Source organism: Triturus cristatus, chromosome 7 (assembly GCF_964204655.1).
Source record: "Triturus cristatus chromosome 7, aTriCri1.1, whole genome shotgun sequence".
Lineage (NCBI taxonomy): Eukaryota > Metazoa > Chordata > Amphibia > Caudata > Salamandridae > Triturus > Triturus cristatus.
The window spans coordinates 113,196,421-113,212,558 of record NC_140590.1 but is presented as its reverse complement, the minus strand read 5'-3'; the positions used below and the strand labels follow the sequence as shown (position 1 = coordinate 113,212,558).

General features: G+C 43.0%; 1 long non-coding RNA gene across 1 annotated transcript in view; it reads left to right on the top strand.

The window, feature by feature from the left end:
* LOC146808963 (uncharacterized) overlaps window positions 1-12,582 on the top strand; it is a 35,510-nt gene extending 22,928 nt beyond the window's left edge. Inside the window, exons 2-3 of the long non-coding RNA XR_014965506.1 lie at window positions 10,354-10,451; window positions 11,643-12,582. This is a non-coding gene — a long non-coding RNA (uncharacterized LOC146808963). The remainder of the gene's footprint in view (window positions 1-10,353; window positions 10,452-11,642) is intronic.
* The last annotated feature ends 3,556 nt before the right edge of the window (window positions 12,583-16,138 follow it).

Below are 16,138 nucleotides of genomic sequence, written 5' to 3'. Positions count from 1 at the left end.
ACATGCGGGGAACTGCCAATATCTTTGTAAACGCAGTTGGGAAAACAACATATATTCTGGGCTTCTACCCCACAGGAAAGGTCCTCTCTTTGCTAGCCAGACCACCTTCCATGTCCTTGTTAGCTGTGCCTTTCAGCAACACTGAATTTTCTCCTCAGTCATTGTGGCATGGGGCAGCCAAAATGCCTGTCTCTGGTTCTCACCTTCCTCAGCACAGACGTGCAGATATCCGAGAGTGAAAAGATGGGTTCATTCAAATGACTGGCCAAATTCAGAGTTGGCCTCAAACATTTGGTGGGAACGTGTGAGCTCATAGTTTATTTTCCTCCCGGTGTGTATTGAATTTTCCATCAGAACAAGGCAGTGGGACAGGCAGACCATCTTCATTGCAAGAGGGATGCAGGCTGACTTTTCATTTTGGTGGTTTCTATAAGCAGGGGTTTGTTCAAGTCAGATCACAGGCTGGCATGTTGGAACTGGTACAGGCATTCCCAGTGAACAATAAAAGCACTCTCCTTCTCCTTCCTTCAGGGTGGGTATTGGGAGCCAGACATTTGCACTTGCTTTTACAAACCATTCTGGATGGATGGGTTGACTGGATGCAGTGGCACAGGGGGTGTGGGGCATGCAGGGAGAAGGGGACCTCAACATCTTAACACCACTAATCTGAGGAACCACCAGAGGATTGTCAAGCAGGAGGGGCCTATCAGAGCCTGGTGCTCTTTTGGTGAGAGGTAAACCATAATCATATGGGGTACTTGCCATGGTGCAGGAAAAAATATAAGATCTCTCAAAATGTAACAATGAATTGTGGTTGAGTCAGTACAGTGCTGTTGCAGCTCTACAGGACTACACTTTGAATGTTAGTAGTCAACTTCTTCTATGTTCCTGGCGTATCTGCACAGACAAATATGGTAGCCGAGCCTTTTCTTACCTTAGACCACACCGTTGGAACAAGCTTCACATGTACTTGCCTGTCTCACTAAAAACACCTTAAAACCTGCTTGTTTTAATGCTGGTCTCAAATCATCCCCTTGCTGTTTACAGCGCAGAGATATCCCTTCAGGGACGAGTTGCACGCTATATTATGTCTCTTATATAATATATAATATAACATGTTGTTCCACGCACAAAAAATCTACCCGCCCTATATGTTTTGTTCCCTACTTTGCCCCTCCATGGAAGCTCTAAAAATTCCTCTGCACAATGTGCATCTAAGTGTTCCCCAACACACTGATAGCCTCCCCTATAGCCTTAACATTTTTCAGGTACTGGGCAGTGGTGAGCAGACTTCCAACCAAAGATATGTTTGCTACAATGCAATAAAGGCTCAGACAACCTCCTAAAAAGCTACTTTTTTATCCTCATCCTGAGCAAATGCACCATGCCATGGATGCGAAAATCTTTCAAATCCCCAAAATGCCAGGAGAACACGTGAGCGAGTAGTAGGCTAGCAAAACTGTTAAATTAAAGTGGGTGATTGGGCTGTTTCAGCTGTTTTCATCAACAACTCTCTAATCTTCAAGGCATTGTCAAGCTTTTTCCCTAGAGTCCCTTTTTATTCCCTGGTTTATATTTTGTTACATCCTACTTATTGCACTGTGTTGTATTGATCCACTTGGCTTGACTTTTTAGAGTATGGTTAGTACTGTCTGAGAATGGAAGGGGCTGATCCAGAGCCAGTTGGTGGAAGCAGCTAGTGGTGCTTAAGGCGATTTCCTGTGTGGTTCCATGAGGAGTTTTCTTCATGCTAACCTCTTCGTTCTCTGTAGACTTAATATATTTGCTGTTGTCACGTGGCCCATAGGGACATTGTCATTTTTCACTAAGTTAGCATGAGCACTTCGCAGCTTGCCTGCTACTTTCGCGCACGTTACTACACATCTTTATTTTTGCAATATTTCAAATTCTGATTTCACATGGGAACTCATAACTGTGTTCACTTTCTGCATGTTCCTGGGATTCTAACTGAACAATATGTGCAAGGTCGAACAACAATGCCCCATGTTATTTTGTTCTGGCCAGACTTAGCCCTTAGACAAAACATACTGATGCAGCTGTTGTTTGGACAGCGTACTTGGGTTTTTAGTAGGGTACACAAATAGGTGATAAACACTTAGAGAGGGACCTTTCAAGGGAGAAGGCCTATGATGTAGATATACCATCTATAGGCTAAGGTATGTGGTCTGCTGACAAAGCCCCGAGATCTTCTATTATATAATAATACTTCTTCTTAGCAAGGGGAGGGAGATTAGGCACTATAGTCTTTTTCTCCATTGTCTTTTTATAATGACGTCTCCCTTTTTGATGTACAGACTGGCTGCTATGCTGACTGTATTTGTACTATGCATTTTCATGCTTGTTTTGGCACGTATACTGCATGTTAGAGCATGTTAGTTCAACTAAATAGTTCAAACTGTTTTGTGTCTCTGTCAGATCTTATTGTGGACAAGTACAAGAGAGTGTGCGAAAGGGTGTGTCTTGTTACACAATTCCTGAGAGATGGGGGAGTGTTCTGTGTTACTGGGGTTTCTAATGAGTTGTTTCTCTGGGAGTAAGAAGGAGAGCAAGTGAGACACTATAGCTAGTTGGTCCTGGGTTTGTGGGTACTAAGGTAGTAGGAAGACCCAGTCTCTATACACCAAGGTCCCATACTCCTGTTCATAGTTCTGTATTTGTGCAGAATCCCTGTAACACTGTTGTGTCTGGGCTTCTCCACCCCATGAGGGTTTTGCATATGTTTCATATCTGTCATTGTTGGAAATCCACCCCATCCGTGATATGCCGTTTTTACTGGAACCTGTACAGGAGAAGGCACATGCATTTACTGGCCACCCTCATATGTGAGTCCTAACTCATTACTGTTGTATTCTTGAATTATTATTATGTTTTAAGGTTGTGGTGTCTCTCTATGTTAAGGTTGGCTGATTACTATTGCTCTGTTCTTTTTTTTACAATCTTTATTGAATTTTGACAAATTAATTAGCACTCCTCCCTCGTCCATTGAAGTGGGACGCAGGTGAAAGAAGAAAACCTGGACATACAAAAACTGAATATACATGTCACAAGTATATCTCATCATAATGCCATAGACCAGGCCAAAAGCCAAATGCTAGAGTAAATCATATGAAAGGGGACAGTCAGCCTTCGCTATTTGTGTTTAGCGCCATTCTCTCAATGGATCCCACATTTAAAGCCCCCTTTTGCGATTCCGATTGCCTTTCTGGGCTTAGACAACCCTTTTTATGTTGTAAACTGAAATTAAGCGGCCCAAACACTGATTGAAAGATGGGGGAGCAGGCTGTCACCATGCATAGTCTGAGTACTGCCATGGCTAAAAACAGAAAGGAGGATTGGGCCAAGAGAGGACATTCCTGTTCCGAAACCCCTAATAGAATCAGTTGGGAGGAAACCAAAATCCTCAAATTTTTTTGGCATCCAAAAAATAGGCTATATCCCTCCTTATATTCGCTAGCCCCCGACAGGCTGCCAGCATGTGAGCCAGGTGAGCCCCAAATACCTGGCAGCGTTGACAATTTGTGCCGGCAATTCCACCCCATTTACAGATTTTGGGCAGAGTCATATATAAATGGAAACAGGTTTTATGGTTTAAATCTTTTATTATTTTTATAGAATGCAAAAGTAACAATAGCCACCACCTACATCCGCTGGCCGGTGGGGAACCATATGAGAGTGTTTATTTTTTGCAGATGAGGAAAAAGAAGATAGAAAGAAAGGGGGAAAGTTGGAGGAGAGAAGAGACTGGGTAGCTGAGGGGATCTGTCTTCCAGTGATGTAAACTCATGCTTGAACCAGGTTTTATAATGTTGTATCTGAAGGTTGGCAGATAAAAGCGTTGAGCGAGCGAGTTTCAAGGAGAAGAGACTATCCCCCTCCGTTGTTTTTTAGGCCCCCTGCCAGCGGGCAACATGCTACCCGATATCGTCCCCCATCCTATCATTTAGTAGTTTATAAATCCTTCCAATTTCAGGCTTGCTACTAATCAACACATCCACAAGTATGACCCTATTGAACGCCTCCCCTCCACCTTTTTTCTTCCCTACAAAATCCCTGATTTGCAAAAATTTGAGGAATTAATTATTTCCTAATAAAAATGTAGTCTTCACAAAATCAAAAGTAGCAAAGCTTTGTGGTCAAAACAATCCCCAAGAATACATGGACCATTATAATCCCCCCACAGCCTGATGAGAGGATCATTAAATATGTCTGGTAAGAGAGAGTTATCTTGGAGCGTAGTATAAAAACGAAACCAACCAATCCAGAGTTTTTTCTGGACGGTAGTCCAGACCCAAAATACATATGATAAGGTCATAAACCTAACTTTCTTAAAACAGCCAATTTCTAGCTGTCGAAACAAAGATCTACGGACCATGTCACCAAGGGTCTGCTCAAAACATGAGTGGACAGTATTAAATGCGACAAGTGTCTGAGTTGGTGCACCAAGGCCCAATAGTACAGCTGAAAGTTTGGTACAGCCCAACCACCCCGCTCCCTTGGAGGGGAATGGAACTTCAAAGCCCTCCGGGGTCTAGCATAAGCCCATAGGAACCTACCAATCATAACATTGAGAGCCTTAAACCATGTGAAAAAAATACAAGATTCTTGGAAGAAACATCATTTTAATTAGACTGCTCCTACCATTCAAGGTCAGTCTAAGATTATTCCATCTGTGCAGCTCGATCTTAGTTTTATAAATAACGGGCCCAGATTAACCTCAACTACTTTGTTCATCTCTGCATTAATATTAACGCCCAGATGTACTGCATTCGATACTACCTGTGTATCCTCAAACCAAATATTGTCATTAATGAGAATCTGTAATTTGTCCCGATTAAGTCTGTAACCCGTAATACGAGCAAAAAGGTCAGCCTCTGCTTCAATTTCCTTAACCGCCAGAGTGGGGTCTTGAGTGACGATCCCAATGTCATCTGCATATGCCAAGATTTTAGTATCGCAGCAAGATTGAAGCGTTACTTTTTAATTCGGTGTATCAGTAGGTCAATATGAAGGGCAACACGGACACACCTGCCTTGTCCCCGGTAGATCTTTACTGTCTCCGATTCTCCCACCATTAGTGAGATTTTAGACGTAGGACTGATATAGAACATTTTAATCCACCCAATAAATTCCTGCCCCAGACACTTCTTCTCTAATATTGCCCAGCGTTAGGGCCAAGAGACCCTATTGAACGCTTTCTCAGCATCTAATAATAACAGAGCCATAGGGTCTCCCTGGGTTTTAGCCACATCGAATAACGTAATCACCTGCCTAATATGATCTGTTGTTCCGATACCAGGGATAAAACAGTGTTGTACGGGTGACACAATTTTCTTTTTGATCCCCGACAACCTTAAGCCGTAACTTTTGGAAACATTTGTTGAGTCACAGTTAATTAATGTAATTGGACAGTATGACCCTAGGTCGTGCACCAGTATTCCCTTTTTAGGGAAGAACACAATCTATCAGAGGTCCAAGAGTCTGGAGAAGGGGTGCCCCTCTGGATAGCTGAAAATACCTCAAGCATAAATTTGTGAAGGGTAGTAGAAAAGATTTTATTAAATTCCCAAGGAATCAGGTCTACCCCTGCAGCTTTATCAGATGCTAGCCCGTAAAGTCTAAGTGTGATCTCTTATACAGAAATAGGTTGATCTAAGAACTCTCTATCTTCCCTATCTAATATTTCTATAGCGACAAGATCTAGATATGGCTCTATCTTGTCTGGGTCTGTCTTCTCCTCTGTGTAAGGGTGCTTAAAGTATCTCTGAAAAGCAGAGCGTATCCCCCCTACATCAGAGATAAGACCATGCTCAGGGTCTTGAATCTGCTTGATATCACCACAAGCTGACTGTTACCTTGCACGGAATGCTAATGTGCACCCCACCGTATCATTAAATTCGTATGCTTTGTTTTTCCATACGGTATACTAATCTACCACCTTTTTGTCAGAAATATCCCCTATTGCAGTCTCAGCAAGTATAACCCGGAGATGGGCATCCTCAATAGCTAGTCCAGCCGAAACCGCGTCCACCAGCCTAGCCTTGGCCCGCAATAGAGCCTGATAAAGCTCCTGCAGATGATGTTTCTCCCTCTTCTGTCTACTCCAGCTGAATCTTGCGGTTTCCCCCGAATCCCTGCTTTAAATGTATCCCATACAATGCCCATAAATTCCCAGCCATGAATAGTGTAATCCACTTCCTCATATGCAAGAGATAATCTTCATCTAACAACAAACTTCACTCAAAGGACCAGCACCAACTAACTAGTGGGATAGTTTGGATATCAACTTCTAGCACTAGAGGGTTGTAGTCAGACATCACCTGGGGATATTTAAATATACAAGCAGCATGCAACCACCCACTGGATATAAAAAATACTCTAGACGAGCATGAACTTTGTGAGTAGCGGAATAATATGTAAAGTCAGGATCCATAGGTTCCTTCTCTGACCAAACATCGTAGAGACCATGAGACGTTACAAGCTGCATCAGTGACTGAAAGACCATGGGCTTATGCTCCTGATAGACTGCTGCACCTGCCCTTGGGGTATCTCTTTTAATATTAATGTTAAATCGCCACAGCCAACCACAGGAAGTGCCTACTTGGCAAGTTCCGCACAAATCCAATCCAGTAATGCAGCATCTTCGATGACGGGTCCGTAGATAGAGCAAATTGTGAAAGAACCTCCTGCATAAATGCATTCTGCAATGGCCCATCTACCATAATTATCTGCCCTGGCTTTAGTATGTCAGATCTTGCCCTTGCGGGACAGTATCATCACCCCACCTGTACGGGTTCCTTGCAGAGTCCTAGAAATAATTTGACATCCTGAAAATTCCAATAGATGTTTTTGGGACCCTCCACGTGTGTTTCCTGCAAACAAACAATGTCAGCATTTAGAAACTGCAATTCTACATTCACCTTCTGTCTCTTTCGACAATTGTTCAACCTTCCAATGTAGATTGAAGCTATTGTTAAGCTAGTCATTGTAGTATAGAAACACCTGGTGATCACCTACCCGCACAAACATCCCCCAACAAGTAGCTTGGACTCCCCCGGCGCCTTTCCACAAGACAGCCCACACCCACGATCTCCCATCCAACCCCCCTCCCCGCCACCCATCCCCTGTTGCGACAAAAAGGGTCACTCCTGACCCTGGTGATGGTGGCTATCCACCAGCCGCCCCTACCCTCCGGTCCCTGCCCCAAACCATCCGACCGCGGCAAACCCAAAGAAAAGTCCAAATGTAAATAAAAACCCAAAAAAGACAATACCCTTACAGAAAATAAAACAACACCCTCTCCAGAAACCACTGTTGCTCTGTTCTAATGCAACTTGTGGCTTCTACTTCTAGAATGGCTGGTGTGGAAAGACACAGTTGCAGGAGGACCCTTGAGCTGACCTAGATGCTTAATTAAGAAGATATTATATTATCCATTGAAGCCTCAGAGTGGCTTAGTCCCATTGTTATCATCAGGAAACCCAATGGCAGTATCTGCATGTGTGTGGACTTAAGAGACCTGAATGAATGTTTATGGGTAGACTGACACCCACTTCCCTGCATAAGTGAAATGTTGCCAAATGTAGCTGGGGGTAGGTACTTTACAAACCCTGGACTTATCTAATGCTTACTACCAAGTGCGATTTCATGCAGAGTCTAGACATTTAACGTCGTTCATCACGCCAGAAGGGGCATTTGAGTTTATCCGTATGGCCTTCGTTTGGCGGCTTCACCCGCTGTGTTCCAGAGAGTCATGCAAAACATATTAGGAAATATGACCAATGTCTTAGTGTTTCAAGATGACATACTGGTATGGGGCAGAGGCATTGGAATCCTTAAAAAAGTGATCTGCAGACTGGAGAATGCTACAGTTACGATTGGTTAGGTAAATGCATGTTTTGTAAAATAGAAGTGGAATATCTGGGCCACACGTTAACATACGACGGAATCAACCCTAAGCACAATTTGGTAAAAGAGCTCCCGTTCCTCAAGATAAAGACCAACTCAGATCCTTTTTGGGTTTGGCAGAATATTATGCCAGTCTTGACCCTTCTCCCACTGGAAACAGTCCATCACGAACTGCCAGGTCAGGTCCTCCCTGGACCAGAAACAAGCATCCGGGGACCAGTTTCAGGGTATCACCCCTCGTTAGCCGGGTTAGCTTGACTCTGGTGGTGTAGCGAGAACAGATACAGTACAGGGGCATGGTCACTTCTATTCCTCCTCCAACAGATACAGTACAGGCGCACTGCATCTGTTGGAGGTAGAAAAGAAGTGACCATGCACCTGTACTAGACTTCATTTCTTCCTAGAACAGATATTGCACAGGTGCATGATCACTTCCTTTCTCCTTCCAGCATATACAGTACAGGCGCATGGTCACTTCCTTTCTTCCTCCAATAAATACAGTCCATGCACATGGGCACTTCTTTTCTTCCTCCGAATAGATACAGTCCAGACCATACAGGAGCATGGTCACTTCCTTTCTTCCTCCAATTGAAACAGTACAGGCGCATGATCACTTCCTTTCTTCCTCCAAGCGGTGCAATACAGGTGCATGATCACTTCCTTTCTTCCTCCTAAAGATACAGCACAGGTGCATCGCCCCTTCCTTTCTTCCTCCAATGGATACAGTACAGGCACATGATTTCTTCTGTTCATCCTCCAATAGATACAGATACAGTACAGGTGCATGATCACTTCCTTTCTTCGTCCAAGTAATGCAAAGGGTCCAAAGAATACAACATTTGTCCCACTTCTCCGGTTGTGTTAACTGTGGAAAGGTAGAGGGTGTGTAGAAAAAACACACACATATGATTAAACACGAGACCTGGTGATAATACATACTCTTCAATTATAAAGGCACAATGAATGTCATACATTTCTGCACAAATGATTGATAGAAATGCTGTAGTTTAAAGCTTTATGAGAAGAATGCTGCCTGCTTGTATCTCGTTGTTATGGAATGTTGAGGAACTCTTCTACAGCACAATGTCATGAGAACTACATGGTGTGAGGAGGGCATTTTCCAAGGCAGCGGTCTCACCTTGACGAATGTGTGACTACAGGGTGTCACTTGCGCTCCCACGCCATTTCGAGCCCAAACGACTATGAAACTCGATATTACTGAAGTGCATCTTGAATAATCCCAGAATCTAGAGGACATACTCCAAACCTACAGAATCAAGGTAGAACAGCAGGGGCATATATGGGATCAGAGGTACTGAAGAAAGCTGTACAGACCCTTGGGAGGGCTAAAATAACAGGCTGAAACATGCTGACGAGTATGCAGTTAGGAGGGGTGTGGAGTTACTAGTAATCCCTGACACCACTATCCTATTTTTCTTTTTTAATCCTGACCGGGTAGTCCAGGAATAAAGCATAAAGGTGGATATACATGAGCTAGCTTACGATTTCACAATCTGAAAACTTCTTATGATACCTTTAATTTCATGTTTGTATTGCCTTCCCCTTCCCTTTGCTCCACCCCAGGCGCTGATCTGTGCAGGGGAGTCAGTTAGGAAGCGCTATGATGAAGCATGCCACAATTTGTGGATGAGGGCAGTTTTTCGCATCTAGCACATGCCACTTAAACTAAATAAGTGTGGAATTTAACATTCCTACCTCTCTTTTGTGTGTATGAGAGGTTGTACCCCAGGCGCTCAGGGTGTTATTCTACATATCACCATCTTATCGGGATTTGTAATTTGTAATGCCTTTTAGCTTGAACAGTGCTCAATTAATTTAGAATAATTACATATATTTACATGTAGTTATTCTTTGGCTATACAATAAAGATAAGCAAATTGCATGCCCAAGTAAGGTATTCTTCCCATGTTTGTTGAGATGAGAAGGCTTTCTTTTACTTTCGCATGTCATCATTGCTCAACCAGTAAAATGAGAGTGTGGCCATGGTCATGTTGGACACCCCAAAGTTGTGTCTTCTTATCTAGGCCTAGTATTATTAGCAGCAGGTGATGGTGAACTGATTACCGTGCACCATGGCAGGAAGAAAGCATGAGCAAGAGAACGGCCCCATTGCATTTGCCGACCGAGAAGACTTTAAATCCGTTTGTGCGTCCACTTGGCCACTCCTATTTCTTTTCAATAGCTCGGATTAATCAATAGTTCCTGCTACTGAAATGTCTTCTTGAGAGGCTTTTCACAAATTGCCACCCAAAAAATGCCCAACTGGATATTTTTGAAAGAACATACTATCTGTATCTGAATTGTAGTGATGTGTGTGGTATATATATTTTCAATGTTGCTAAAAAAAAGTTGGGGGAGGTGTATAAGGCATCTGAAAAATGAGTAATGTTTTTTTTTATGAAAAAGCTCCGATCACCAGTGTCGGGCCAGTGGGGACGGCGGCGCCATCCTGGAAGCAGATGCGGCAGCTGCAGGGGGTGAGCCAGCAGCAGTGGTGGGCAGTGGTAAGTTATATTACTTGATTATTGGCAATCAAGATACTCGCTGAAAGGGTGTACACTGTACTGTTGAGACTTGTGAACAGTTTAAGACACCCCCCTTTACTTAGCATATACAGCTGGAGTTGAGTAACTAATGGCTTTTTCTATCTTCAACTCAGTAGAGAAAGTTTCATGAAGAGTCAGACCTTAATGGGTTGATGGAAAAGGAAAAGAAGGATGGAAGGAGGAAGGATGGGTTAAATGTAATATGACTGGCATAGAAGGATGCGTGGGTGAAAGGAATGGATGCATATACTATAGGTGGCTGATAGGATGCATGAGTGGGTGAACTATGGATGAAAGGTGAAAGGATGCCTGCGTGCCTGGGTGGGTAAAAGTGTATGGGTTAAAGGAATCCTCTGGGGGGGTTGATTGGTCTAAACAAGGATGCATGGGTGGTTGAATTACAAATGTATGTTGATGAAAGTTTTGTTGAGAATGGGAGCCATGTTTGGATGGGTGGATGAATAGTATTAACAGGTAAAGACTGGATGAAGTGAATGTAAAGCATAAACGATGACTGAATACCAAAGCCAAGAGTCAAGAATAAAAAATACAAGAAGAACAATGCAATGATGAATGTAAAAATCCCTGGGAAGAAGAGTATACAAGGAATGTTTTTTATCAAGGTGTTTGATTCAAAGGTTTGAGGTGGTATTTCAGATTACTCCCTTGACTCACACTAGTTTTCAAGTGCAACAAATATTATGTACCCAACCATCATCATCAATCGCCTCCCTTTGTGTCCCTACCCATTGCATTTTGTCAGCGACATTCATGAGTGACCTATTGGCTGCATGATTACAATAGTAGTACCTCACATGATGTATATCATTCATTTTTTAACAGACCATGGCCATGATAGGAAAAGAGATAATTATCTAGTATAGCTGCCCCACCTGCAGGCAGTAGCAAAATAACGTAACACCAGTATGTCTATCCAAGTTGCCAGCTAGCATGCCTACATTAATTTAGCTCAACAAGAGAGAGAAGAATGCTTGTATTATCCATACTGCATAGTGCCTGAAACTCTAATCACATTAAAATTAAATGACTCGAGGATACCAGCAAATGTACTGCGAGTGTGCCACTATATAATTGTATGTATTTTGCTGAGTATTGTTCATAATTTGTCTTTTTTCTTTCTTGATATAGGTACTCCTGCCAATCCAATACAACCTACAAGGCAGGCAGTAGCAGCCAGGACCCGGCTGAGGAAGCTTGAGGCCATCAGGGCTGAATATCAGCAGCTGGTGGCCGAGGAGGTGGAGGTGGAAGCAAAAGAAGCAGCAGCTGCAAAGGCCCCATGCCCTAGCCAGGCCCCAGTGACTCCGGTAGTTAGTAGCCGCTGTCCCAAGGCAGCAGCCACGCAATTCCACCACTGCTGCTCCCCCTATAGACTCTGTGGAGCCTTTCCGTGCTGCATGCTCCAGAGGATGGCGCACCAGGAAGCCAGGATGGAGGAGTGTTTTGACTGATTGGAGTGGAAGCTACTATTTCTAGCCCGCCGCAAGGCCTCTCTTGCCCTTTTTTTTCTTTTGTTTGGTGGGTGGGACTTCTTGGGGAGAGTTAGTAAATCTGGCTTAGGGATTGTTAGATTATAGTGAAAAGGAAGAAAAAATGGACCTCAAAGCAATGTTATATATATATTGTTTTAAAACGCCTAACGTGTTGCAAGCTTGTTCATAAGCAGTCAACAACTGGTGCCCTGCTTCGATACTCTGCTCTCCAACAAGTACAACATTCCCACACTTCATGCATGAAACTCAATGCACAGGGGGTTCTAGTCACAAGTCAAGGCAGCAGCACCATCAGGAGGAGCAGTGTCTCCATCCTGCACAGTTGCTCAAAGGAGCTGTTGATGTAAAGGGTCCTTCATCCTTCTGACATTTTTGATTTGCAGGATTTAGACTTGATGTGTTTGAATTTTCCGGAGGTTTTGAAAAAAATATTTCTTCTTCCTTGTTCCTCTTGATGGCAGATCTTGGATGTGATGCTCTATGCAGGCACTTTCATTTTTTACCTCTGTAATCGTTGTGGGGTCTGTGGTTTGTCCTGTTGTACCTGCTCTTCCTGGGACTGTTCTTCCATGTCCTTTCCTGGAGATGCCATTTTTACAGTTCAATTCAAATAAAATTTGGAAAAATTGAAAAAAGTGCCAGGGAAGACTGCAAAAGATGTGAACGTTCTCAAGAGCCACTCCCCAATACCACATTGAAGGTAGGGACTTCCTGGGAATACATCAGAATATTGATATTGGTCATTGAGATGGTGTTTACTGTTAGTTACATTACATTACCTTTTGAAGTGCTGCAGTACTACTACGACATATAAAAAGGTAGAAATTCCACTAAAACCTTCAAGACACTTTTCTTATTTGGGCCTCTGATGAAACCTCTAGGTTGAAGCTTTAAATAAATCTGACACTTCAAAGCAAAAACAACTTCTTTTTAGAATTTTCAGATCCCCCGGTACTTCCACAGGACACAGAAATGGAAGTAAGCCTACACTGCAGCAGGACCCTCTCAATGGTTCTGTGGGTGCTGGGGGAGTTCTGTGATATGGTACGGGAGGTAATAAAATTAAAAACTTAAAGCATCTGTTAGATTGGACACTCAGGTGGCACTACTCCCAAAAAAAGCTCACTGCATTTGGAAACAACCTCAAATGACTTTGCTAACCACCATTCCTGGATTGGTGATTAACAGAGACATCTTGCAGTAAATACAATCCAAATTCATCATGTCCTCAAAGAAAACAAGGGACACTATCTGGAGATGATGCTGTCAGTGCTCTTCCAAGCACTTCTGGAGCACCACAAGAGCCAAGGCCAGGGAAGAAATCACTGGTATGTCAGTTCTTTGAACTTCCAAAAAATGAAACAAAAAGAAGTAGGTGCCAGAAGGTGCTGCATTGAGGGAACAGTGGGCGGTATTGAATGGGAACCACTAGAATGCGAAAGCATCTGAGGGCTCCGCACCTAAACAACTTATGGCGTGCAGAGATGCAGAAGAAACACGCAGAAAAAAGAGAACTAACTGCTCCAGGGGAAGTGCTGTAACAGGAAGTGGAAAAAAAAGATGACAGCTTATATCATTTCTGCAAATCCTGAAGCCATAGCAATAAAGTAGTAGCCTGTGGTGAAGAAACTAAAAGAATACATAGAAAGGCCATGAAACAGCATATGCAAACAGAATGCAATATGCATATGTAATATGCTTAATGGAAGAGTTGTGTGAATATGATCAAAATCCCTAGAACTTAAATGAAAAAACAATGGATGAAGTGAAGTCATATTTAGGTATGGTGATAGGATATTAGCTTACCTTAACAAAAACTCAGAAATTAACTGAAAAAAATGAATGGTTAGAGTGTCTTTATAGTTAGGTATGTTAATACGTTTTTAATTTATGTTAAAAACACCCTAGAAATTCACTGAAAAAACATAAAGTTTAAAGTGATTTTACAGTTAATTGCTGAAATACGGTACAAATGAAAACAACACGGATATCTACGAGTTACACTTTACTGAGATAACTATACCTATAAGTTGCTCTGCAGCCATGCCCTGCTTATGACCTCACATATTACATCACTGATGACATGTTAAAAGACCTCATTGATGACACCACTATTGACATCTCATATGACATCACTGACCTTACTATAACGTCACATTAACCATGAACGTGAATTCACCAAAATGCCTGGGGTAGCTGAAATGACATCACACACCCTTTGACCTTAACGTTTACTCACACAAATATTCTTCCATATGCATAAACATACACATATACACACACTCTCTCTCACATATACAGTTAAATACTTACCTCAGCTACCAGGGAGGGTCATGTTCCAGCTATTTGTACTCCATTCTTTAATAAACTAATAGTGTAATAAAATATTGACAGAAAACAAGGAAGTAGAGCCTCAACCAACGTCCATTAGGACTGGTTGCCTATGTTTACCTGGCACTGATTTTGCCTCCTATGAAGCCAGGGGTTGCAAATGCAGTGCCAGGGGTCACAAGGGGCAAGCAAGGGATCGCAGCAGCGACCCCTGGCAACCCCTAAATGATGTCCATTACTTTAACACTTGAGCCTTTTTTGGGGGGCAAATATATATATAGATATAAATAGATATAGGTATATATAGATATGTTATGTTATGTGTATTTATAAAGCGTTCTATAACTCATGAGGATATCCTTAAGCTGAGCAGGTGTGTCTGCCTAGATCGGCTTACGGTAGGTTTATTAATTGAAACACCAGATATTCAACTTCTTGTAGAATTCAAGAAGAGGGGAGTAGACTCTAATGTGGAGTGGGGAGCCATTGCACGGTTTAGAAGCGATGTAAGAAAACACCCTTCATCCTCATCTGGTTCTGCATATGTGTGGGATGTGTGCAAGTATGAGTCCTGTGGAGCAGAGGTGTATGAGTGGTTGTGGAAGGAGATTTGACTCTTTGGGTGGGGCCTAAGTTGTGTGGTGCCTTGACTGTGTGTCTGTGTGTGTGTGAGCAGTTTGAAATAAGTCCTTTTTGTGTATTGGGAGCTAGTGGATCTCCCTGAGGTGCGGAGTGATGCGAGTTCTGTGTGGGAAGTTGAGGATGAGTTTGGCTGCTGAGTTCTGACTAATGTGTAGTCTTCTAGTGAGTTGCTTGGTGATCCTGACATAGAGGGTGTTCCTATAGTCCAACTTGATGGTGACTCTGGCATGAGTGACAGTTTTTCTAGCATTTGTTGGGAGCCATTTGAAGATTTTCCCCAGCATCTTCAGGGTGTAGGATGCAGTGATGGCATTGACTTGGGCGGTCAAGTCCAGTTTGCTGTTTGATGATTATTCTGAAGTTCCTGGCATAGGTGTGGGTCCAAGTTTGGCTGGCCACCAATTGGAGTCCCATGGTCAGGTGTTCTTGCCGAAGATAGCTACTTCTGTCTTGTTGGTGTTGAGCTCAAACAGTAGGCTTTCATCCAGTTAGCAACTTTGGTCATGCAGGTGGTAAACTTTTTTCTTGTGTTGTTGGTCTTATCCGAGAATGACAGTATGAGTTACGTGCCGTCGAGAAGGAGAGGATGTTGATGTTGTGTGCGCAGATGACGGTGGTTAGAGGGATAATGTATGTGTTGAAGATGGTGTGCTGAGTGATGAACCTTGAGGCCCTCCGCACATGAGTTTGCGGGCATCCAAGGAATGAGGTGCCAGGCTGACAGCTTTTGTTCTGTTGGTTAAGAAGGACCAGATCCTGCAGAGAGCGGGTCCTTTGATGCCAACCTTGTGCAAACACCTGATGAGTATGGGGTGTGAGACCATGTCAAGTGCTGCAGAGAGGTCAAGGACAATGAGGGCCGCAGTGTCTCCTCTGTGAAGGTTTGTCTGTGGCGGTGATGAGTGCTGTTTCTGTACTGTTTACTGCATTTATTTATTTATGTATTTGTAGAGCGCCTGGTTACACCCACTGGTGTGTCCCCGCGCTATTAAGAAATTCTGCAAACTTCAGGAATAAGTGACTCTAAGTTCATGCACTACTTCTTATTCTTGAATGAACAGCCACGTTTTTTGTTTTTTCAAAAGGTTTCTCTGATGGTTCCTCCCTAAGTGTCAAAGGAAGGGAGTTCCGGCTTTTTGCTGCTAAGTATCCGACGGA